A 25,196-nucleotide genomic window follows, 5' to 3' on the forward strand; every position below is an offset into this window, starting at 1 on the left:
AGGCTTTTTTGTTCCACCCCCCACCCCCCTTTATTATTTTTTTGCCAATTCCTTTCATATTGTCTTTTTTTCTATTTCTTTTCTCTCCATCTATCTTCTTCCCTCAAACATACAGTCAGGTTCTCATTCTCACATGCTTTCTCTCTCTCTCTCACACACACACACACACACACACAGGCTCTCACTGGCACATGCTCTCTCTCATACAATCATTCATACAGTCTCTCACTGTCACATGCTCTCTCATACAATCATTCATACACAGTCTCTCTCTTGCACATGCTGTCAGACTCACACACACAGGCGCTCTCTCACTCCCACATGCTGTCTTGCTCAAGCACAGGCTCTCACTGTCACATGCTGTCTCTCACACACACACACAGACTCTCACATGCTGTCTCTGCAAACATTCAGGTCCTCATTCCCACACACAATCTCTCAACTCATCTCATACACGCAAACAATCTCTCAACTCATCGCATACACGCACTCTACGGGCCCTCAGCTTCTCTCTTACCTCTGGGCCTCCTCTTCACGGGTCGCTGCAGGATGGGGTCTGCAGCGGCAGCCCTGCTCTTCTCGGGCCGATCCGCGGCAGCGGCGGCCCTGCTCTTCTCGGGCCGATCCGCGGCAGCGGCGGCCCTGCTCTTCTCGGGCCGATCCGCGGCAGCGGCGGCCCTGCTCTTCTCGGGCCGATCCGCGGTGGGGACCCTGCTACCGAGCCTCCTCCTCCTCTTCTTAGCTGGCAGCAACAACGCTGCTCCTCTTCTGCACGTGGCAGACGCTCCTCCCCCTTCCTGCCAGTGCGGCTCCTTCAATATTTTTCTTCCGGGGCCGCATGGGCAGGAAGGAGAAGGAGCACCTGCACATTTAGACGTCACCTTTTTCTTCTGGCCGTGGTGACGTGAGCTCCACCATGGCCCCGCCGATCTTCCTGCTGCGTGTCTCCGGCACACAGCACGGCGATTCTTCAGTACTAAGCCGCCAGTGGGATGAGGTCCACCGGCGGCCGCATTGGCTCCCACTTGCTGGTGTGTCACGTGCACCGGGCTTGCGCGACACACCGGCACACTGCAGGCGACACACTAAAGTGTCGCGACACACACTTTGGAAAGCTCTGAGCTAGAGACTCAAGGTTCCTGGATGTAATAAATGACTGCTTCATGGAGTAATTGGTTCAGGAACCAACAAGAGAGGGAGCTATTTTAGATTTAATTCTTAGTGGAACACAGGATTTGGTGAGAGAGGTAACGGTGGTGGGGCCACTTGGCAACAGTGATCATAACATGAACAAATTTAAACTAATAACTGGAAGGGGGACAATAAGTAAATCTGCAGCTCTAACATTAAACTTTCAAAATGGAAACTTTGATAAAATGAGGAAAATAGTTAGAAAAAAACTGAAAGGTGCAGCTGCAAAGGTTAAAAGTGTTCAACAGGCTTGGACATTGTTTAAAAATACAATCCTAGAGGGGCAGTCCATATGTATTCCGCGCATTAAGAAAGGTGGAAGGAAAGCAAAACGATTACCGTCATGGGTAAAAGGTGAGGTGAAAGAGGCTATTTTAGCCAAAAAAAAATCCTTCAAAAATTGGAAGAAGGATCCATCTGAAGAAAATAGGATAAAACATAAGCATTGTCAAGTTAAGTGTAAAACATTGATAAGACAGGCGAAGAGAGAATTTGAAATAAAGTTGGCCATAGAGGCAAAAACTCATAATAAAAACTTTTTAAAATATATCCAAAGCAAGAATCCTGTGAGGGAGTCGGTTGGACCATTAGATGACAGAGGGGTTAAAGGGACTCTTAGGGAAGATAAGGCTATTACAGAAAGACTAAATGAATTCTTTGATTCCGTGTTTACTAATGAGGATGTAGGGGAGATACCAGTTCCGGAGATGGTTTTCAGGGGTGATGAGTCAGACGAACTGAATGAAATCACTGTGAACCTGGAAGATGTAGTAGGCCAGATTGACAAACTAAAGAGTAGCAAATCACCTGGACCAGATGGTATGCATCCTAGGGTACTGAAGGAACTCAAAAATTAAATTTCTGATCTATTAGTTAAAATTTGTAACCTATCATTAAAATCATCCATTGTACCTGAAGACTGGAGGGTGGCCAATGTAACCCCAATATTTAAAAAAGGCTCCAGGGGTGATCCAGGTAACTATAGACCAGTGAGCCTGACTTCAGTGCTGGAAAAAATGGTAGAAACTATTCTCAAGATCAAAATCGTAGAGCATATAGAAAGACATGGTTTAATGGAACACAGTCAACATGGATTTACCCAAGGGAAGTCTTGCCTAACAAATCTGCTTCATTTTTTTGAAGGGGTTAATAAACATGTGGATAAAGGTGAACCAGTAGATGTAGTGAACTACTTCGCTAAATGTCTGTGTCTAATGATATATTGTAACCGAACCTTTAACGGCACCTGTTAGAATGTACTATTGAACGCTTTTACCCTCATTAAATATGTGCCTACATGTAAACCGTTGCGATGGTATTTAACTTAGCAACGGTATAGAAAAGTTTTTAAATAAATAAATAAATAAATAAATAAATAGTTAGTGTATTTGGATTTTCAGAAGGCGTTTGACAAAGTCCCTCATGAGAGGCTTCTACGAAAACTAAAAAGTCATGGGATAGGAGGCGATGTCCTTTCATGGATTACAAACTGGTTAAAAGACAGGAAACAGAGAGTAGGATTAAATGGTCAATTTTCTAAGTGGAAAAGGGTAAACAGTAGAGTGCCTCAGGGATCTGTACTTGGACCAGTGCTTTTCAATATATATAAATAAATTATCTGGAAAGGAATACGATGAGTGAGGTTATCAAATTTGCGGATGAAACAAAATTATTCAGAGTAGTTAAATCACAAGCGGACTGTGATACATTACAGGAGGACCTTGCAAGACTGGAAGATTGGGCAACCAAATGGCAGATGAAATTTAATGTGGACAAATGCAAGGTGTAGCATATAGGGAAAAATAACCCTTGCTGTAGGTACACAATGTTAGGTTCCATATTAGGAGCTACCACCCAGGAAAAAGATCTAGGCATCATAGTGGATAATACTTTAAAATCGTCGGCTCAGTGACCTGCAGCAGTCAAAAAAGCAAACAGAATGTTAGGAATTATTAGGAAGGGAATGGTTAATAAACGGAAAATGTCATAATGCCTCTACATTGCTCCATGGTGAGACCGCACCTTGAATAATGTGTACAATTCTGGTTGCCGCATCTCAAAAAAGATATAGTTGCGATGGAGAAGGTACAGAGAAGGGCAACCAAAATGATAAAGGGGATGGAACAGCTCCCCTATGAGGAAAGGCTGAAGAGGTTGGGGCTGTTCAGCTTGGAGAAGAGACAGCTGAGGGGGGATATGATAGAGGTCTTTAAGATCATGAGAGGTTTTGAACGAGTAGATGTGAATCGGTTATTTACACTTTCAAATAATAGAAGGACTAGGACTAGCAAGTAGCACATTTAAGACTAATCTGAGAAAATTCTTTTTCACTCAACGCACAATAAAGCTCTGGAATTTGTTGCCAGATGATGTGGTTAGTGCAGTTAGTGTAGCTGAGTTCAAAAAAGGTTTGGATAAGTTCTTGAAGGAGAAGCCCATTAACGGCTATTAATCAAGTTTACTTAGGGAATAGCCATTGCTATTAATTGCATCAGTAGCATGGGATCTTCTTGGTGTTTGAGTACTTGCCAGGTTCTTATGGCCTGGATTGGCCACTGTTGGAAACAGGATGCTGGGCTTGATGGACCCTTGGTCTGACCCAGCATGGCAATTTCTTATGTTCTTATGAATTATTTGCAAAGTGACACTCAAGATTTTACATCGTTCACTTTCCGGAGCAAACATTTTTTGATGGACCCTTGGTCTGACCCAGCATGGCATATTCTTAAATTGCCAGAGGATGTGGTGAAAGCTATTAGTACAGCTGCATTTAAAAAAGGTTTGGACAAGTTCCTGGAGGAAACGTCCATTAACAAGTTAGAATTGCAGAAATCACTGTTCATTCTTGGGATAAGCAGCCTGGATTCTCTCTACCCTTTGGGATCCTGCCAGGTACTTGTGACCTGGGTTGGCCACTGTTGGGAACAGGATGCTGGGCTTGATGGATCCTTGGACTGACCCAGCATGGCGAGCCTTAAAACAGAGGATAGTATGATTTCTGGATACAGTGGATTACACGATCCAGTGCAGCATGGTTTCACCAGAAGCAAGACTTTTCAGAGAAATCAAATCAATTTCTTTGACTGGGTAACTAAAGAGTTAGTTCGTTGGAGAGTGCTAGATGTTAAGTACTTGTATTTCAGCAAGACCTTTGACATGGCTTCGCATAGATGACTTATAAACAGACTGAGCATCTTAGATATGGACCTTAAAGTGACTGGATTAGAAACTGAATGGAAAGCTACAAAGGATAGTGATGAATGGAATTCAGTCTGAGGAAGGGGGAGTTATCAGTGGTGTGCCACAGTAATCGGTCCTTGGTTTGATTCTCCAACATTTTCATTTGCAAAATTGTGAAAGAACTATCGGTAAGTTTTTTTTCCCTTTTTTTGCAGATGATACCAAAATCTCCAAATAGGGAAACAGGAGGAGAAGCATGGTCTAGAGTTTGGCAACTAAAATGTAATGCTAACAATGCAGAGTCATGCATTTTGGGTTGCAAAAACTCAAGAGAGTGGTACAGTATAGGGGGTGAAGTTCTGTGCACAAAACACAAGTGTGATCCGTGGATGATGATATCCAGTGATCTTAAGTGACGAAACATGCAGGCAAAGTGACAGCAAAAGCCAAAAGGATAAGTTGGTGCATAGGGAAAGGAATAGCCAGCAGGAAAAAGGTTATATTGTCTCTGTATAAGTCTGTGTGTACAATTCGGGATGGAGTCGGTCCAGAGGGCAACTACTACTATGGTCATTGGTCTTCATCATGAAGAATATGGGGATAGATTTAAAGATCTAAACATGTAAACCAATATGATATGATCTGCATCATGAATGTTGGTATAGGAAAGAGTTATATAAATAAATGCATACCCTGATAGCAAAGGAGGAAAAGAAGGTGTCATAGTATTTAAATAGCTCCCAGGATTTAAACCACAGGAGGCGGGCCGCTTTGAACAGAAAGGACTTGTGGGTGAAAGGGGGTAGTCCCAAAAATAATCTGAGGAAATATTTGTGGAGATGAGGACAGTGATCAGAATTCAGGAAAACATGGGACAAGCAGGGAGGATCTCTGAGGGAGAGGATGGGACCATGAAGCTGAGCAGATGTGGATGGATGGACCACATTGTGCCATAGGGTTTTATCTGCTATCATGTTCTATGTTTTTGTAATGACTAAGGAAAGGAATCCACCCAAATAACTCATTAGGATGGATGTTATAGAAGAAGCCGCAGAGCAATGAGTGTTTGAAACACGCGGGGCAGACTGGATGGACCACTTGGTCTTTTTCTGCCGACAATACTATGTTCCTATATATGTTACTATATAACTGTCTAACAACAGATCCAAACTTAAGGCAACAGCTCCCTGAAAAACAAAAAAGATGTTCTTCAAATTTTAATATACTTTAATATTTAAAAAAAATATTTTTTTTTATTTGTAGAAAGCATGAGTGAAAGTGTGTACGAAAAGAAATGTATTGGAGACTTTGCAACAAGGATACGTTGTTTAACATACCTGATACAAGGAAAGTGTGAAGAGATGCCCAAACGGTTAGAAATAGGTCCAAACCAGAGGTAAATACTGATTAGGTTAGAAAAGAAACAAGGGACACAAAACAAATCCAGCAGCATGAATGGTAAACGAAAAAAATTGAAAAAAAGGGGGAAAAGAAATTGAAGGATTACAAGGAACAATTGGTGAAAGGATAAGTGAAAGACTGCCTGACTGAGAAGGAGGGCACAGCCTTCCAGAATAGCAAAGGTAAGGTCTGAAAGCGTTTTCTGGAGATAATGACGCATAAAGCACAAACCCATACCAGCAAGGAAAGAAAAAATCTAGTCCTAGGCCGAGGCTCTAGCGTGGAGACCTCGCTTCCGCCTTAGGTCGCAGTAACAGGCCTGGGAATAGGCCCCAGCGTCAGGCCCTGGCCTCCAGATCGGATTGCGGCATTGGGCCTGGGTCAAGGCCAAGGTCTTGGCGTTGACATCAGGTCCTGGCTTTGAGCCAGGCCATGGCATCTGGCCCAGGTCTGGCTTAAGGCCAAGGCCTAGGCATTGGGCCTAGGACTAGGCCAAAGCCTCGGTCTTGCATAGGCTAAGGCCACAGCGCTCTACCATGGCCTCGGCCTATGCAAGCCCGAGGCTTCGGCCTAGTCGCCGCTGGCAGATCCCCTCCAATCTGGGAAATTGGGGGCCGGGGGGGAATCCTGGCCCCAGCATTTTTCCAGGGGGCTGGGAGGGAGGCCTTTTTTTTCATTTTTTGGATGTTTTGGGGTTTTGTTGTCTTAATTACTTAATTCGTTTTTTTCACATGAATCAAACAAATCAAGCAATCCAACTGAAATTCATGGGGGAAAAAACCTCCCAAAAATGAACTGAATAACAAAAACGAAAAATTTTCCCCTGCACATCCCTACTAAATTGTGGGTGGGAAAGTATTACTATTGGCGAAAAAGGTTATTTTACAAAACTGGATCATATCACACCCACCGTCTATGATCCAGCTTTGGAATTTTGTACATCATGTCTGTTGCCTGGAAAAATGTACTGAAATTCTAGATATTTCTAAAAAGCACAAATGTTTTTTGAAAATCTAGCAATGCTTTCTGGACTCTCTGCCGCACTGAGCACGAAGTCTGGTCTTAAATAATGTGTCATAGTACCCTTTTCTGAGTACAGCAAGTCACTGAATTAAATATTGATATAAAGAGGGAGGGAGACGGGAGGGTAGACACCATCCTAAATGTTTTGTTGGTTTATTTTGTGAAAATTGAATAAAAAAAAGATTTCAGCTAATATCCACTAGTAAATACTAGAGGAAATTTAGAGGAATAAACAAAGTCCCTGCTACACAAACAACCCATAAAGTGGCAAACGAAGGCAGATGTCAGGAATGAAAGGAATTCGTTTTATGCGCTACGCACGACTTGCAACCCGGAGACCGGAGGTCAAGTCCTGTGTCTGTCACTGCCACTCACTATGAGCGAGCCACTTTATCTGCCATTGCCCCTTGTGCTGTGACAGATACAACTGTCTCTGTTTTAGCACTAAATGTCAAACTTACTACAGGGTCAACTGGACAGCAGATTAGAGAGACCACCCATCACCCTAGGTGAAGGGGCATCTTTTCATCTTTTTTTTTAACCGTATTGACCAATTTTCAATGTTTTAATCCATGATAACTGTCACACATGTACTAACGGCTATAGTTTTTGCTTTTATACTTCGTAGAATCATTGACTTATACCCATTTAAAATATTTTAACCATGTCTTGGGTGGAGTATGGCCACTGTGCCAAAAGCCATCAAAACGTCACAAGTACACAAGGCACGTAAAATAGAGCAAATAAATGTGCTATCCTGAGCAAGATACACAGCACGAGGACTCACCGTATATTATCAAGTAATAGCTTCGGCATTTGATAAAGATGGGGGCCAGGGCTTTCATCTTTGATTTGCTGAAGTATAGTGCGGAAAGTGTGGTTCGGAGGCTAAGGAATTCTGCCCCTGGAAGACTGCAGACATGTCATTAAAAAGGCTAATATCTCTGATTTCCCAAGGCCTCCCAGACGGTGTTACTACAGAGCAGCATGCTTCCAGGTGTGAGGAGAAATAAAATACAGAGAAGACTGCCTGGGAACTGAACGGCCGTAGGTGGCTGGAAGACTAATGTAGAGTGCTTACAAGGACTGTGGAGATTTCCCTTCTCTTCCCCTCTTCCTAGTTTCCGTTTTAGAGCCCTTCACATTATTAGTTTAACCATTATTTTTATATGCAGTGAGAAAAAAAGGCATTGCTAAACCACCAGTATGTATTATGTGTCAATAAGCACTTTAATTTTGCCTGGATTGCAGTGCACATACCATTTCAATCTACCCTCGCCCGAAATGAAAATCTTCAGATTTCTTGATAGCTTTGCCAGCTTTATATATAAATGCGTACAATGCCATGCGCAGGGAGAGCTTTTCGCCTTATGAAAACAGTGGCTATTTTCCACGCTTGATGGCTTGTGATGTTCCCTAATGAAGGTTTATTGCATAATTCTGCAGCAGTGGAGCCGTAGCTTCTGCCTGTTAGAATAAAAATCATAAAGCAACCCTCCCCACCGGCAGAAAATACATTCATAATCCCCGACAAATTCCAAAACGCAACAATGAAACGATGACATGAACCGGTTCGCCTATCGATTTTTTTTTTTTTTTTGCTTTTTGAAATGGTAGATGGACATCACGTTAATAGGAAATATGTGGAAACCGTACTCGTCCTGGAATAAACTGGATTCTCTGCAGGCTGTCCTTCGCTTTATGTCGAAGACTGCCGCCGGAAGAGGGGGGCGGCATGAGGAAAGCTGGGACGTTTTACTCCTGGGATGGAAGACGACAACCGTTCTGGTTGAGAAGGAAAGAAAAGCAGGGCATTATGAACCCATGCTACGCTGACGGCCAGGGCCGCACGGAGTCGCTCTGCCGACAGCACAGACAGAGACTGTTGTAGGGAAGGGCGAGCCCCGGAGTCGGGCTGGCCGGGAGGCTGAGGAGTGCTCGGCAGGTGACGTGCATGCAGGCCACCACCAGGCTCCGGCCCTTCCTTGCCTCTGTCTCTGGGGCCATCCAGGAGGTTCCTGCTGGGTGGGCAGTGTGGCTGCTGGGGGCATGGAATGGCCTCATGGGACATCTCGGGGGTTCTGCCTGAATTACTGCTTTAATAGAAAGGAGAGGCTTATTCCTGGTATTTGATTTGCTATAATATCTCAGTCTATTACCAGTAATCACTTCTGGATATGAAAGCCTGTAAAAAGTGGTATCTGCTTTTAAATGCTGGCCGTGAAGCACGCCTCAACGAGCAGCTATTTAATTGCTTTGCTGCTTTTGACCTGGCCAACCTCCAGCTCATAAATCCTTACTTATAAATAAACGGCAAATACAACTAAAGCTTTTAATTTAAGCCCTGATAGACCCCATTCTTTTGTGCATATTCCATATCCGTCGCTTATAACACTGAGAAGGGGGCCTTGGGTTTGGATCTGATTACAGGCCAAAATCAAAGTGAGTCACATTCAGGTGCAGTAGGTATTTCCCTGCCCCAGAGGGGGAACGATCTAAGTCTGAACTTGAGGCAATGGAGGGCAAAGTGACTTGTCCATGGTCACAAGGCATAAAAGTGAGAGAAGTGGAATTTGCACCCTGGGCCTCCCTGCTGATTAATCACTAGGCCAGTCCTCCACACCACTGTATTTGCACAGTTCTAAAAAGAGATTCCCTCCTTTCTCATCGGCCCTATCTTTCATGGATAATGTCACTAAGTTCTGCCCCCCCATGTCTGCATGATGCCCTCTCCCTCTCGTCCACCTCATCATTGCAGGAGCCCCATCTCCATGCACTTGTTGCCTCCTCTCTATGCTCGCATTGCCTGCCATATCCGTGCCCTTTGGCTTCAGTTTCTGGGGGTACGGTGTGACACCCCCCCCCCCCCCTGAAAGATGATGTTCCTATTATTAATGCTTATGCATTCGCCTCTGGACTTCAGTTTACTATTGTCTATACTTGCTTTCCTTGTATCTGCATCAGACAAACTGGACTACTTAAAAAAAACAGCTGACCCCTATACTCACAGGCCATAAAAATAACTTTTCACTGAGGCCAGTGCCAGCTGCTGTGCTCTTGACCAAATCTAATCTCTAGTGGGTCCTATCAGGCAAATTGTGTTTGGTGCAGGCCTTCCCAAACCTGTCCTGGGGAATCCCCCACAGCCAGCTGGGTTTTCAGGATATCCACAAGGAACATGCAAGAGGAAAATTGGGAGACGCTGACCAAGGGGGTCACCAGGTCCGGTTTGGGAAGCCCTGCTCTGGTAGTAGTTCCTTGCAAACCTGCTACTAGCCCTTCCCGCTGTGCGATAATCCACAAATTACAAAGACAAAAGCATCTACTTGGGCACCCGAGAATGCCAGCAGACTGCAGGTTATCCAAGCACTAGGCGAAGCTTTTCGCTGCGCTAAGCTAGTAGTGTTGTGACTAGCCTTTGAGAGTTATTTTTATTCCTTCATGTTAAGACAAAATCCTTAACTCATTTTGGGGGCGATACAATAAGGCACACTTGGTAGAGTGCGCCTACATAGTTTTTGTGCGTAAACTCTACTGTCGATTCAGCAAGGAGTTCTGCGCACAAAAAAAAATGTCTGCACGGCAATATGTGTACAGGTTAGCGCCCTCATGCAAATCCCATGCTAATGAGGGCATTAGCTATTACTCCCCCTCTAATGCAGAGAAGGTAACCATGAACAATGAACATAACCATGTTTACAATGAACATAACCATGAACATGTTAGCGGTTACAATTATAAATATAATTATATATAAATTAAATATGTAAAATATATATATAAAATATATAAAATTTATAAAATAAATATATAAATTATAAATAGCGGTTCAAGTTAGCGGTTTACAATGAACATAACCATGTTCATTGTAAACCGCTAACTTGAAGCGATAGTTACTGTTCATTGTAAACCGGGGTGATATGTATATTATACAGGAACCTCCGGTATATAAACCCTTAAATAAATAAATAAATAAATAAATAAAGGTGCACTGGCTAATCTTGGGTTTTCTTAGCGCTGGAAACGTAAACTTCTAAGCCGAGATGGAGTAAAGATTCCAAGGCTTATGTTAGTCTATACATGGAAGTTGGAGTTCTGGTGCCAGGACCTGTAGCCAGGATTTTATGCGCAGAAAAGATGCTTTGTCTTCATAGCATGTTTTCTGGGCAAAAAATAGGATTTATGCGCAGAAAAATATTTTCTGTGTTGAAAGTATTTTTTTGCACAGAAATCATATTTTTGGCACAGAAAAACAAAGACTTCGATGAGCACAAAAGCCCCCTCCTGCTGGCATGAAAACGTGAGCTGCATGCACAAGTTTGCATCTTGCCTGATGCGTTAGCTGCAGCGGTATACTGAATTTCAGTGCACGGTTTTACCACACGCCTTCTCACACTGGGTCCTTCACAATCGGGCCGCCGCGCACGGCTCAATACGCGATTGGATGAGCGTCCACAACCCCCGATGCAAAACGGGGGTCAGTGCGTCCCAGACGGCATCCAATCGCACGCGTAGGGAATAGAGCTCATCACATGGAAATGCAAGTTGATGAGGCTATTAGCTATTGCCCCCGATGCCAAAACAAATGGGTGCCTGACATGCACATTTTTACTTGCCAAAATTAACGCCTGCCCTGAGCATGGAAATAGTGCTGTGCACAGGTTAGGAAAATGGAGGCTTGTAAATTGAGTGCCCGTTTTCCTAACCGGCTGACAGCCACCGCTGCTGAGGAGGCACTAGGGGCACACGATTTCCCCTAGCGTCTCCTTTTTACCGTGGTTAGCTCATTTGTATTTTGCATCAGGCGCCCCGGAGAGGTGGATCGGCGCGAGTTAAGGGAGCAGGCGCTTAATCGTGTGCGCCCATTTAACGCATGCCAGCATTAGATCGGCCTGATTGATGTCTGGAGATGGCACGTTGGGTCAGAAAATCTTAACATGTACATTCTATGCCCTTGATCATCAGACTTGATTTGATCCTCTGATGCACATAGATCTGTGCTCAACTTTGGACCTTTATGTGGACTGATGAGTAAATATATGAACCTGTCTGAAACACATTGGAATCTGCTTCATGGTATGATGGTCCAATTTCCTGTAACAAATTAGACCACTAAGTCTAGTTTCAGTTCAGGATTGGGCTCCTCAGTTTGCTGTATTCTGTTTGCTCTTTTTTAAGTATTTACCATGGGCTTTTCTTTTTTATATCTTATGACATATTAGTTATTATATATGTAGTGTGTATATACACACACAAATGTATATATTTTTTAATTAAAAGAGCATCGCTGCTTAATGCAAGTTTAAAGTTTTCACTGAGGCTATGTAAAGTAGATTTCTAAGATGCAGAAGACAGAATTTATTGGGGAATCATATATATTCACCTTTCTTTTCTTGCAGGCATGTGGAACAATACAAAAAAACATGTCAGACTTAAGGCTTTTCGAAACATCAGTTTGCATTAACTCCAAACACGGGGTGACAGAAAACAACAATTTGCATTAACTCCAAAACATAGGTGACATTGATGTTTCTGATAGGCGCCAGTTTGGAAATGAAAAAATTGTATTAGGCCCTGCATCTTGTTCACAAAGCAAAACCTGATTTCCCAGCAGCTGGTGAACGCGTCTGAATCAGATGAGTTGCTTGACTGAAGAAGAAGCTAACGCTGGCGTCACATTTCTACCTCCTGCAATAATCAACTTGTCTTTCCATAGAAGATACAATTCCACCCCACCCCACCCCTCCGACAAATGCGAGATGAGGATGAATGCATCAGTGAGTGCCTTCTAATCTCAGTCCTTGGTAAGGCCCTACCTGGGCTGCTTTCAGGCTCTCCGAGGAAGGGGGAGGAATTCCCTGGGACAGCACGCTCCACCACCCGCTCTCTTTTGCTCTTTAGCTGTACGGACAGGGAGGGCATCCCCTCCGTGATCTCTGACCGCTTCCATAAACCCAGGCTGGCTCGGTGATGGACTCCGACCCATTGTATCAAATTCCAAACTTGCAACTCTATTTTCTGGTCTGTCCAGCTGGCCAAGAACTGTGTACAAGAATGAGACTGGTCAAGTCAGAAAACCCGTGGATAGTACCATTACTGCTGGACACAGCGCTTGCAAGGACGACTCACCTCTCTCTCTACCTCATTTTCTTCTCCTCCTGGAGCATCCTGCTCTGCACCTTTTGGGTAGTTTCTCGGGAGGAGGACAACAGCGCTCCACACTCCGGCCACTGGCCTCTCTGCTTCACCACTATGGTAAGCTCCTCGGGGGCAGGAGGAAACCTCAACTTTCCCTGCACCCCACACATCAAGAATTCTACAAAGTAGTTCCCCACTGGGCTAACTGCCCTACTCCTGCACTTCTCCAGAACCCACTCCTTGCCACTCCGATTCTCCTGAGCTCTGGTCCGACCATGAAAAGGAATCGATTCCATTTCACTTCTTCTCAGCTTTGGGCTTCTCCCCTTGGGAGGGTTCCTGGGCCTCCCAGGACACAGGCTGGGGTCCTCCCTGATCCCCGACCTATACTAGAGATGGCAGGGGAGGAAAGAGCGAAAACCTGCCAAAAACGTCCCCCTTTATACTGCCCCATCAGAGAATCCCAACTAGTAAGGGAACATACAAACCTTTCCCCAAAAAGGCACATTAAACAATTGACATCATGACTTATTCCCCTTAAAATGCCACCCACTGGTCATTTCATGATAATACATGATAACTATTTAACACATTTCTTAACCAGTCAAGACATGTGGAGGGGCAGGGTCGCTCCCTCCCAGACAGTTGGGTACCTTCAACCCAGCATAAAAAAGGTCACCACACTTGTATACATTGGGATTTAAAAAAAAACAGGTCAACATATGCAACTATTTCTCATGCATATTTATGAGGGATAGCCTGAAACTCAGAGTGACTAGGGTGGGTTGAGCCTTGAAAGGATGATGCAGGCCTGGGTTTTAAAGCCCCATTTATTCAACCTTTGGTACTTTTATTATTAAATAAAACATGTCTCAAATTACAGTGGAATGGGCTTAAAGAAACCAGTCCTGAATCAAGGGCACATCAAGACTCACGGCAGCAGGAAATGTCAGAAAAAGATGACTAGGAAGAGGGGAGGAGAATGGTGCTGCCAGATCAAAAACTGTATGGATATTTTTGCTATTGTTCTAATAATTATATGAATGCCTTTAATTCAAAAGATTCCCATTATTGTTTGACAATTTCTGCAACTGAAAGAGCTGCAATCATTCGCCTGCAGGATGTCCGAGAATTTTCTAAAGATAACATGATCCAAAATTCACCTGCATTTCATAACCACATCATTGAGATTATTAGTGCAAAAGACGATGAGATCTTCTTGTTTGTAGAAATTCAGCAAATTGGTCTTATCCAGACCACGTCTTGAAATTATAATCATCAGTCATAAGGGAGTATTTTTTCAAAGAATTTTCAATATACAGTTTTTTTCAAGACATTTTCAATATTGCAATTAAAAACAACTTAACTGGCGAGGACAATCCTATGTCTCCAAAGTCATGTTCTTAAGAACAGCCATCCAACACTGCCAGCACTGATTCAGTGTTTTGGTTTTCATGCACCGTGGTGACTCACTCGTTAAAGTGACAGCGTTATTGACAGGAAAAAGCTTGTTCTTTCAGGTAAAGAGGTTGGTGGAGCAAAAACGTAACACCAGGGAAATCAAAGCTGAAAATTTAGCGTAATATTTTGTGGACAAAATCATTCATCTCACTCAAAAAGCTAATTTAAATAATAATGGAAATGATATTGATGATGAACAGATTACAAGAGGCACCAGAGAGGATAGACAAATTTGGTCTACCTTTGAGCCAGTAACTAATAATGAGGTAATGGTGGTACTTACTTCATTGGGGGCAAAAGGATGTGCATTAGATCCTTGCCCATTTTGGTTGCTTCAGGAGATGAAGGATCTGTTTAGGAAGGCTTTGGTAGATATCAGTAATTCATCTTTGAGTTGTGGAATGCTACCCAATGATTTGAAATCGGCCAGAGTAAAGCCATTCCTAAAAAAGGAAAATTTGATTTCTGATGATGTGCGGAATTATAGACTGATATCTAACTTACCTAGCTTGACAAAGTTAATTGAAAAATGTGTGTTAAACCAGTTAACAACATTTTTGGATGATTATGTTGTATTAGACACATCAATTAGATTTAGGACGCACCAAGGAACCAAAACCTTACAACATCTGTAATAAACTCGTTGTTAGAGCTGGATAAGGGTGATTCAGTAATTGTTGTGATTTTAGATCTGGCTTCAGCCGTTGGTAGTCTCACATAAGATTTTAATAAGGAGATTGTTTTCCTCTGAATTTCGTGGACAAGTACTAGAGTAGTTTAAATCCTACCTTGCTGGACATACATTTCATGTACAATGGAATGATTCAACCTCAGAATCTAGATCTATAAAGATAGCAGTCCCTCAGGAGTCGTCTCTCCTGGCCCCATTATTTAATGTGTTTTTGGCCCCTTTAACCCAACGTTTCAGTACTCTGGGAATTAAATTTAAGTTTTATGCAATGACATTCACCTTCTTTTCCCAGTGGTAGATATAATTGGGCAAATAGATTGTTTGAGGAAAGTTGAAGAATGGATGACATCAAATAAGATGATATTGAATACTGTTAAGACTGAGTTGCAGCAATCCTAGAGGAGAAAGCATCTATTATTTATTTATTTAGATATGTTTGTCTACCGCTTTTACAAAATAAAATTGGTCAAAATGGTTATTTTTCTTGATGGAAAGGTTTTTCCATTACAAACTGAAGTGAGAGATTTAGGGATTATTTTAGATGCCAAGTTGCCCTTCAAACCGCAGATAAGGAAAGTTGTGAAAGCTGCTTATTTTAAATTAAGGGTAGTTTGGCATTTGCACTATGTACTGAGGAAAGAAGACTTTTGAATAGTTGTACAAAGTTTGGTTCTCTCGACATTGGACTATTGCATCATCATTTACAATGGATTGCCTCAAAAATCAGCTAGAGTATTACAAATTATACAAAATTCGGCCATGAGGCTAATAGAAGGGGTTCCAATGAGAAGTCATTTAACACCAACATTGTCAAACTTGCATTGGTTACCTATTGGTCAAATCCCAATTACAAACAGGCCCAAGTTATTTAAGGAAACTGCTAGTCCCCTATAAGCCAGAGAGAGTGTTGCAATCAAGTGAGCAAGAACTACTGACTGTTCCTTCCATTACAGAGTGTCGTTTAATGAGGACCCAGAAGTTTTCTGTGCTAGAGCCGACCTTATGGAATGAACTTTCAGGGGTGTTAAGAAAGTAAAAATGTTATTATTTCAGGAAGCTTTTCCTGAATAGTAGTGTAGTAGTGTTGCTAGGTGAGACCTTTCCTTTTAGAGATGAACTAAATGTGCAGTTTGTTATTATTTTTTGTGGATGGATTATTTTATGTATTAATCTTATGATAGTAAGGTTTTATATGTTTTTATGAGATTGTTTTATATTGTATTGTACTCTGCATCAGGCAGCACTGCTGAGAGATAGCATAATATAAATTCTATAAATAAATAAATCAATACCGCAACTAGCATCTGAAAAAGCTTTGGAGAAAAAGAAAGCTTTTAGACCTTTTCCGAATTTCATGTAGTCTTTCTCTAATTGCAATAATTGTGGAAGAGTATTCCAAATATTGGGCACCATCCAAGAAAGACTAATCTCGTGAGTGCACTCAAAAACTAATTTGAGGGAGGGGAGAGCTAAAAGTTCCTATTGGAAATATCTCAAGGAACGCATAGGACGATAAGGAACTACTGATTGTGCAAGGGTTGGGGGAGCTCCAAAATGATGCTCTTAAGGTGACCAAACAGGTGGATAAAACAATAGTAAAAGCCAGAAAGATGCTTGGGTGCATAGGGAGAGGAATGGTCAGTGGAAAAAGGGAGGTGATATTGCCCCTGTATAGGTCCCTGATAAGACCTCACTTGGAATACTGCGTACAATTCTGGAGACCCCACCTTCAAAAGGATAGAAACAGGATGGAGTTGCTCCAGAGGGAGGCTACTAAAATGGTCAGTGGTCTTTGTTCTAAAGCATATTAAGATAGACTTAAAGATCTAAATATGGAAAGGCGAGAGGGGAGATATGATAGAGACATTCAAATAACTCAAATGTTTCCATGCACAGTAGTGAGCCTTTTTCAATGGACAGAAGGTTCTTGAATGAGGGGTCATGAGGTTGAAAAGGGCGTAAATTCAGGAATAATCTTCGGAAATATTTCATTACAGAGAGGGTAGTGGATGCATGTAGCAGCCTCCCAGTAGAGGTGGCAAAGACAAAAACAGTATCCGAACTCAAGAAAACATGGGATAAATAAAGGGGATCTCTAAGGAAGTGATGGGAATTATAATACTAGATTAATTGGCGGATGGGCAGATTAGATGGGCTATATGGTCTTTTTCTGTCGTCATATTTCTATGTATACACCAGCTATCCAATTTTAAACTTTATATGAAATGACACAGGGGGCCAGTGCAAACTAATAGAAGTGGGGGTCACATAGTCATACTTGCATTTGTTAAAAATTACCCTGGCAGCTGTGTTCTATACAATTTGCAGCCTCCTAACCCAATTAGAGGTTAGACCATGAAATAAAGAATTACAACAATTTGTGGCTTAGTATAAGAGAATGAGTGAGCAGTTTTATGATTAGAGGGGTCTAAAAATGGTCATACTGGATGAATCTCAGGAAGAAATAGAATTTCTTTGTCAAACTGGAGACATGATCTGAAAATTGAATGAGGAATCTTATTCCTGCCTGCATGTCCTGCCGCCACCTTAAACTCAACATGGCCAAGACTGAGCTCCTTATCTTTCCCCTCAGGCCCACCTCCCCTCTTCCTCTTTTCTCTGTTTCTGTGGATAACACGGTCATCATCCCGGTCCCATCAGCCTGTAACCTTGGAGTCTTCTTCGACTCCTCTCTCTCCTTCTCTACACATATCCATAACACTACTAAAACCTGTTGTTTCTTTCTTTATAACACTGACAAAATCCATTCTTTGCTTTCTGAACACACTACCAGAACCCTTATCCTCTCTCTCATCTTCTCCCGCTTAGACTATTGCAACTTGCTCCTCACAGGTCTCCCGGCAAGCCATCTCTCTCCACTGCAATCTGTCCTATATTCTGCTGCATGACTTATCTTTCTCCAGTCACTATGCTCACATAACCCCTCTTCTGAAGTCATTGCATTGGCTTCCTATCCGCTTCCGCATACAGTTCAAGCTCCTCTTTCTCACCTACAAATGCTTTTACTCTGCAGCACCTCACTACCTCTCCTCTCTTATCTCTGTACACCCCTCCTCGTGCACTCCGCTCATTGGATAAGTCACTCCTATCCATGTCCTTCTCCACTATTGCCAATTCCAGACTCCGTGCTTTCCATCTGGCTGTGCTATGTGCTTGGAAAAGGCTTCCTGAACCGGTGCGTCATGCTCCCTTTCTCGCCATGTTTAAATCCCATCTAAAGACCCACCCTTCTGAAACCGCTTTTAAATCTTACATACAAACATAGAAATTACGACAGAAGAAGACCAAACGCATCCAGTCTGCCCAGCAAGCTTTCGCACTCTTTTTTATTTCTCATACTTACCTGTTACTCTTGGCCCTTAGTAACCTTTTGGTTCTATTTCCCTTCCACCCCTGTCATTAATGTAGAGAACAGTGTTGGAATTGCATCTAAGTGAAATATCTAGCTTAATTAGTTAGGGATATTAACCGCCGCAATAAGCAAGCTACACCCATGCTTATTTGTTTACCCAGACTATGAAATTCAGTCCTTGTTGGTTGTTGTCTGTATATAGATCCACTTTTCTTCATTCCCCTGCCATTAAAGCAGAGAGCTATGCTGGATTGTTTGCTTTTAGTCTTGTTATCTAACTTTCTTTTCTTTTTAACCATTGTCTGGCTTTATGAAATACCCCAAGTCTCTTGTCCTGTATGTTTGTCTTATTAGATTGTAAGCTCTGTTGAAAAGGAACTGTCTTTTTGTATGTTTGTACAGCTCTTTATTAAAATCGCCCGACTCTGGCCGAGTTTCGCTCTTTTTCACAGAGCTGCCTCAGGGGCAATTGATTGAACCAGGACTTGGATTTGTTAGCATTGATGATATCACAATAACATTCAGTATAGTTGAGTTCATATCAAATCAGATGAACTTTTTCTGAACCACACAGCGTTGCCATGTGATAGTGACAGTGAAGGTGATAATATTCAATAAATTATGGATTCAGGCGAATAAATTATGGATTCAGGCGAACAAACAGGCGAACAAACAGTATTACAGCTAATACAAGCTGTTAATGGAAGATAGGCAGGAGTTCCAGAATTCTAGTGTTTTTTGAAGGGATTCTTTAATTGGAATAAAAATTTGTACGTCGTCTGCGTAAATGAAATGTTTAAGATTGAGTTTGGATAGGAGCTGGCATAACGGTAACATGTATATGTTGAAAAGAGTTGGAGATAATGAGGAGCCTTGAGGGACTCCCATAGAGGAGTCGATGGGGTGGGATTCATTGTTGTTGATTCTAACTTTGTAAAATCTGTTTTGTAGAAATGACTTAAACCAATTTAATGCGGTGTCTTTGATTCCAATGTCGGCTAGACATTCCAGGAGAAGGGAGTGATTCACCGTGTCGAATGCGGCTGATAGATCGAGAAGTATGAGTAAGCAGGATTGTTTTTTCAAGATTCAGGAATATTGTGTCAGTTAAAGAGATTAAGATAGTTTCAGTGCTCCGTTCTTTGCGAAAACCAAATTGAGATGATGCTAGAATTTTGTTGTCGTCAAGGTATTGACGACAACAAAATTCTAGCCCATTCCCTTCCGTATTGAATGCGGAAGGGAATGGGCAGCCAGTGCAGATCCTTTAAAATGGGGGTGATGTGGTCCCTTTTACAGGTATTGGTTATGATCCTAGCCATGGCGTTCTGCAGGATTTAATACATTAAAACAATATTTATTTTTCCACTTGTGTTTAGTTTTGAAAATATACATCAGTTGTGAACCAGACAACTCAGGCAGCGCCACATAATTTTCACTAAAATGCTCTGTCAGCAAAGCCCTCTCTGTCCCACACATAGGCATAGAAAGAGGCAGGTACAGGCACACACACACACACATACACACACGTAGAAACACAAACATTCCAGAAACATACACACATTCACATAGACCCACATACATACAAACACATTTGTAAACACTTACATGGAGGCTCCCAGTCATGAATATACACACACACAAGTTCCCACTCACACACACACACACACACAGTCTTTCATACATACAGGATGATTTCTTCAGGTACTGCCAGACCCCTTTCTGCAGCCACCACAGGATGGGAACCACATCAGTCATCCTGCAGGCCTTTTCTGGTGTTGGGCAGCCCTGCTTGCCTGAACCTGAGCCCTAAGTAGTGGGCCATTGTCCACCCAGGCCCACCAGCGGCTATGTCACTATTGTGGACTGTGAACTGGCTAAAAGACAGAGATCCCTGGGGCACTGCACTATTTACCATCCTCTCAGTGGTACTGGAACCAGTGCTTTTCAATCTTCCTCTGTAACAATCGCTATTTAGCGCTCTCTACAGTTGGACAATGAGAGACGTCTAATAGACTGTCAAGGTAGTTTATGGAGAGGTTCCCTAAATTTCTAAATTCTTTCTGTTAATTACTTAACAAAAGAAAACAATTTTTATCCTTTTCACTTTTGTTCGATTTTAAAGTTTATAGCTGATACAGACCAGAGAACCTGAGCTACGCCGGGCAGTTTCCACTAGCTCAATATAAAATATCAATTAAAACAAAACATAACTCTGTAATCCACACATGGATTGTGAAGGCTTTCTCCTTTGCCAAGCTAGATCCTCTGTAAGGGTATTCGCCCCTTAGAGTCCAAACCTAGATGTGTTTATTCTTGACCCTAATGGTCCAAGGTGGAACATTACAAGATTTCAGGATTCTAAGAAATGTGCTTGAAACCCCATGACAATTATTTTGAAAAGTGATGCTTATTGTTGTTGTTGGTATTTTTTTTTTATGTGGCAGGTTTGTGTGTCAGCTTGTAGTGTCTGCAGATTTATATGCTCTTAAATGTGTGATAGAGAAGAGAAGGGAATCTGAGACTCTAGGGACCTTAATATCTGCACCCATGGCAACCAAGGCTGAGACATCTCAGACAACATCAGTCAGGATATGTGACACCTTAACCCATTCTAGCCTAACTAATGATGAGGTGGAGAGACGGGAGGGTGACAGGATCCTGCTCTTCTACTTCATCACAGGGGCTAGGACTGTTGTCACCGGCAGGTATAAACTCACTAACGATCCCATTAATTCTCTCCTTCCTGCCACTGAGCAGACGGATCTGATTTAAGAAGTATTCCGTATTAGCATCCCATAAAAAATAGATAGTTTTGTTTTTTTTTTTTTAAATATATAAAGAGGGAAACCCAAGAGCTTATATTCTGATGAGCTGTTTGGAAGAATGTACATCTGATACAGACAGAAAGATACACAAAGTATTCATGCCTAACTGAAAAAGAAGGAAAAGCTCCTGGGTGTGTTGCATTTCTAGACCAGTGGTTCTCAGCCCTGTCCTCGAGACACACCCAGCCATCTGCACCGGGTAGATCTGCCTGCACCTTCTCCACGGCAGGCTGGCTGGGTGTGTCCTGACCAATAGCTTGAGACCCACTGGGCTCTACTTTTAAGAAACGGACGCATTGAGACGTGGCTGGAGCGACAAAGAGAAACATAGCTGCCGCATTGGAGGGACAGGCAGTGGTGCAGCTGCACTACTGAACACAGCCGGCTATCTTAAAGATAGCCGGAGAGGTTTATCCACCTAACTTTAGAGCTGTTCTGAGGCACAACCAGAATTAGCTGAATATCAGAGTTCACCAGATAAATTATCCAGCTAACCTAATTCCTCCCAGAAATAGCCCCGGAACGCCTCTACATTATCTGGCTAAATTTTATCCTGATAAGAAGACATCAAAACTCAGCATTTAGCTGGATAACTTGCTAAATGCCTCTGAATAAGGCCCCTCCAGATATTCTGTATAATTCTAGGTGCAGAGCGCCCTGCAGAAGAGTCCAAGCCACGACGACATTCTCATGCACTATACACCGGGACGGTCATTTTCAGTTTTTATTTTATTGTTCCTGGCTATTTCAATGTTATAACAAAAAAAAGAATCTGTAACACCCAGGAGAAAAATCCGTGGGGAAAGTCATTTTCCCCCAGATTGTTTTTTGTTCTAACACTGAAATTCCCAGGAAAAATCAAATAGAAACCGATAATGAAGGTCCCTAACCATTCAACACGCAGAAGGAAAGCTTCTGGGGTCAGAAAAGGGAAAAAAAAGAAAATCAATCAATAGTTTGATTGCATTGTATAAAAACAATTGAGCTCCCTAGCAAATATTTCTGAATAAAGGGACAGATTTTAATGTTTAATAGTGCCCCAGTGATTTACTGCTTTATTTCCACGGTTTTGATAATTCACAAAGGCTAATGTTTGCTTGAGGCTTGATGAATAGGATCACAGCTCCCATTACCTGCCTATGGGAGGAAAATCTGAAACTGTGACAACTTTGGTGTGACTGGGGTGAAAAAAAAAGCAGACCGTGAAATCCAATTGGCCTCTTCCACACGCCCCCTGTGTTTATAACGTAAAAACCATTACGGGGTGCTGCAGACTGCTTGTCTAACCGTAATGTCCGGTACTTGTAATATAGAAACAAACCATTCTTTAGGTTGTAATGGTTTTCATGTAAAAAGAAAAAAAAAGGTAGGACAGCTTGGTGCTTCTTTAACTCTCTTGCGCAGCTCAAAAATGACATTTAGCAGCTCTCTTCATTTTTAAAATCTGCCTAACATTTTGCATGCAAAAGTCGCTTTTAAAGGGTCAGCCCTGGTGTTTCACTTTAATTACCCCTAACCTCTGGAGACTCATCTCTCAGAGCATAACTTGAACCTACCTTTCCTTCTATTCCTGACTTTGCTCCTTCCCTCTCTCGCACTCTCTTTAGCTCTAAATGTGTTATTTTGATCAATTGTTATACCTGTTTTTGTAATTTGATTCTTTTAATTTGTTTTTTATTTTCATTATTTTGTTCTTGTGAAGCATTTTGATAACATTTTATTTGTAAGAACGGTATAGAAATACTTTAAAATAACTAAATAAATCTCACTCATTCACCCGTCCTTGTGCTCTATTATGCCTCTCACATGCGCACAAACGTATACATCATCATAGCACTATGTCACATATCGGAAGATACAGAATTAGTTATTTTGAACATTTCTAACCTGCAGGTCGATTGATCGCAGTGATCCTATTGCTCCAGGGAAGAGACGACAGCACTGGAGCAATAGGATCACTGCGATCAACCGAGCCGCAGCATGTGGGCTAGTTAGGGCCGGAAGCCTAAACTTAAAATTTTCAAATAAAGGTTTAGATAAGAAAGAGAACACTCAAATTCCGGACTTCTGTGCGGAGGGACGAATCCAAGGGACTTGTTTTTACAGAAAACTGGGGTCCCCAACTACCTGAACTGAGTTGATGCTAGGACGGAAGCAGGGGAACTTTGCAGGAAGCTTCTGAACGTGTAGTAAAGATTCCACGAAACGCAATTAGAATTCCCCGCCCTGCAGAAAGCTGGGATCAGACGCTTGTCAGGATTCAGTTTATGGCACGAGGTCTTCACTGGCCATTAGGTGCCACAGATATTTTGCTGGCGTGGTGTAACATTGGCATTGGCCATTGCTGCCCGCTATAGCTTAGTCTTGCTCTTGGTATCACATGGCACAACGGTTGAAGAAGAAGCCGGCTCGAACAAGCAATGGATTCCTCGGGAGCAGACATTTTAAACTGCTCTGGGCAGGTATCACACTGTTAGCTTGTCTCTCCGGGCAGAATAGATGAAAGGGAATTATATTGCAGTGTAGGACGTTTGCCTTTTCCGAGACCTCAGATTTTAATTGGGCTGTCTCACAACTGTCCCGCTCCACTTACCACAACAGTGAATGGGGGGTTTTTTTCCCTTATTTTAAATAACCAAAAAGTAAAAAAAAAAAAAACAATGCTGCCAAGATTTTCCGTGACCATTAGCCAGGGTTTCTCTCCTGCTTTTTGAAATCAGTGCCGCCTCTCTGCCTTAAGCTCCCGAGGCTGCCAAAAATAAGAGAAAGGCAATGTGCTAGCAGGATACCATGCAAAAGATGCAACACATCTCCATTTTGTGTCCTTTCCTTTGATCTGCGGATCTACTATTAATAATGATTTGGTCTTTTACAGTGCCTTCTATTTAAACAGGATCAGAAGTATTTCTAATATTCCACAAATCCCTGCATGTATGTGTCTGGTGCCTGGATGGTTCAGGGGAGCAGGAGCTATGATGCATTATTACTACCCAAACTCAGCAGGGGAGACTGAAGCACAGACAGAAGTGACATGCTCAGAAAGATTCCCAGTTTTGTGGGAATTCAGAGTCTTTGTTACAAGCTTTATTGTAAATAAAACAAAGTAGTGCTATTGAATATTGAAGTTGGGTCGTATGGGTGTTATTGATCCTTTAAAAGCTAATGCAAGCTTGTATATACCTCAAGCATAGGTCAAACCGTCCGCACATCCATTGGAACCCCAACATCTTCACTTCTGCCCTATGACCCGAGGGAGGTGATAGAGGCAAACTCGGTAACGAAATTCATGAAAGCCTAGGATGAGCATGAACAATTCTGCTCGTAAAGAAGGGAAAGCCAGGGAGCACTGGCACTAGGAATGAAACCGGGCAGATTCCCTGGGCCTTCGCATCCTCCGTTTCTGTTACCATCCAACTCCTGGCTACCTCTTGTTAGTTTCTTTGTGTACAGGTGGCTGACCTATGTCTACCGTAGCTTGAATGCTTTGCATGTTAAATGGTTTAATTAGCTTTAGCTTAGAAAATGAAGGTTTAAGAGGGAAGCTAACTGAATTACAAGTCTATAAAATATTAAGCAGCATGCATAAGCAATTTGAGTTACTATGTTTACCTCAAAGCACTTTGCAGGACAGACAATAACAACTCTAATTACTAACGTCACCAAACAGTATTAAAAGGGGACATAAAACGAAATCAGTAAAAGAAAGGACCAAATGTATGAGAGGAAATAACCTATAGAATTCAACTTGTAAGGATAAATGTTCACTGGTGCTCCTATCTGCAGAATTATAAGTGCAATGTTGAGGTAGCTGCATAAATTGCTTTTGTCTGTTGAGCTGTTACGTGACTAAATGTATGCGCCACTTTACTTGTTTTGAATGGTTGGCATAGAGTTATGTTCGTAATATGGA

The sequence above is a fragment of the Rhinatrema bivittatum genome, chromosome 9, assembly GCF_901001135.1.
Source record: "Rhinatrema bivittatum chromosome 9, aRhiBiv1.1, whole genome shotgun sequence".
NCBI classification, from domain to species: Eukaryota; Metazoa; Chordata; class Amphibia; order Gymnophiona; family Rhinatrematidae; genus Rhinatrema; species Rhinatrema bivittatum.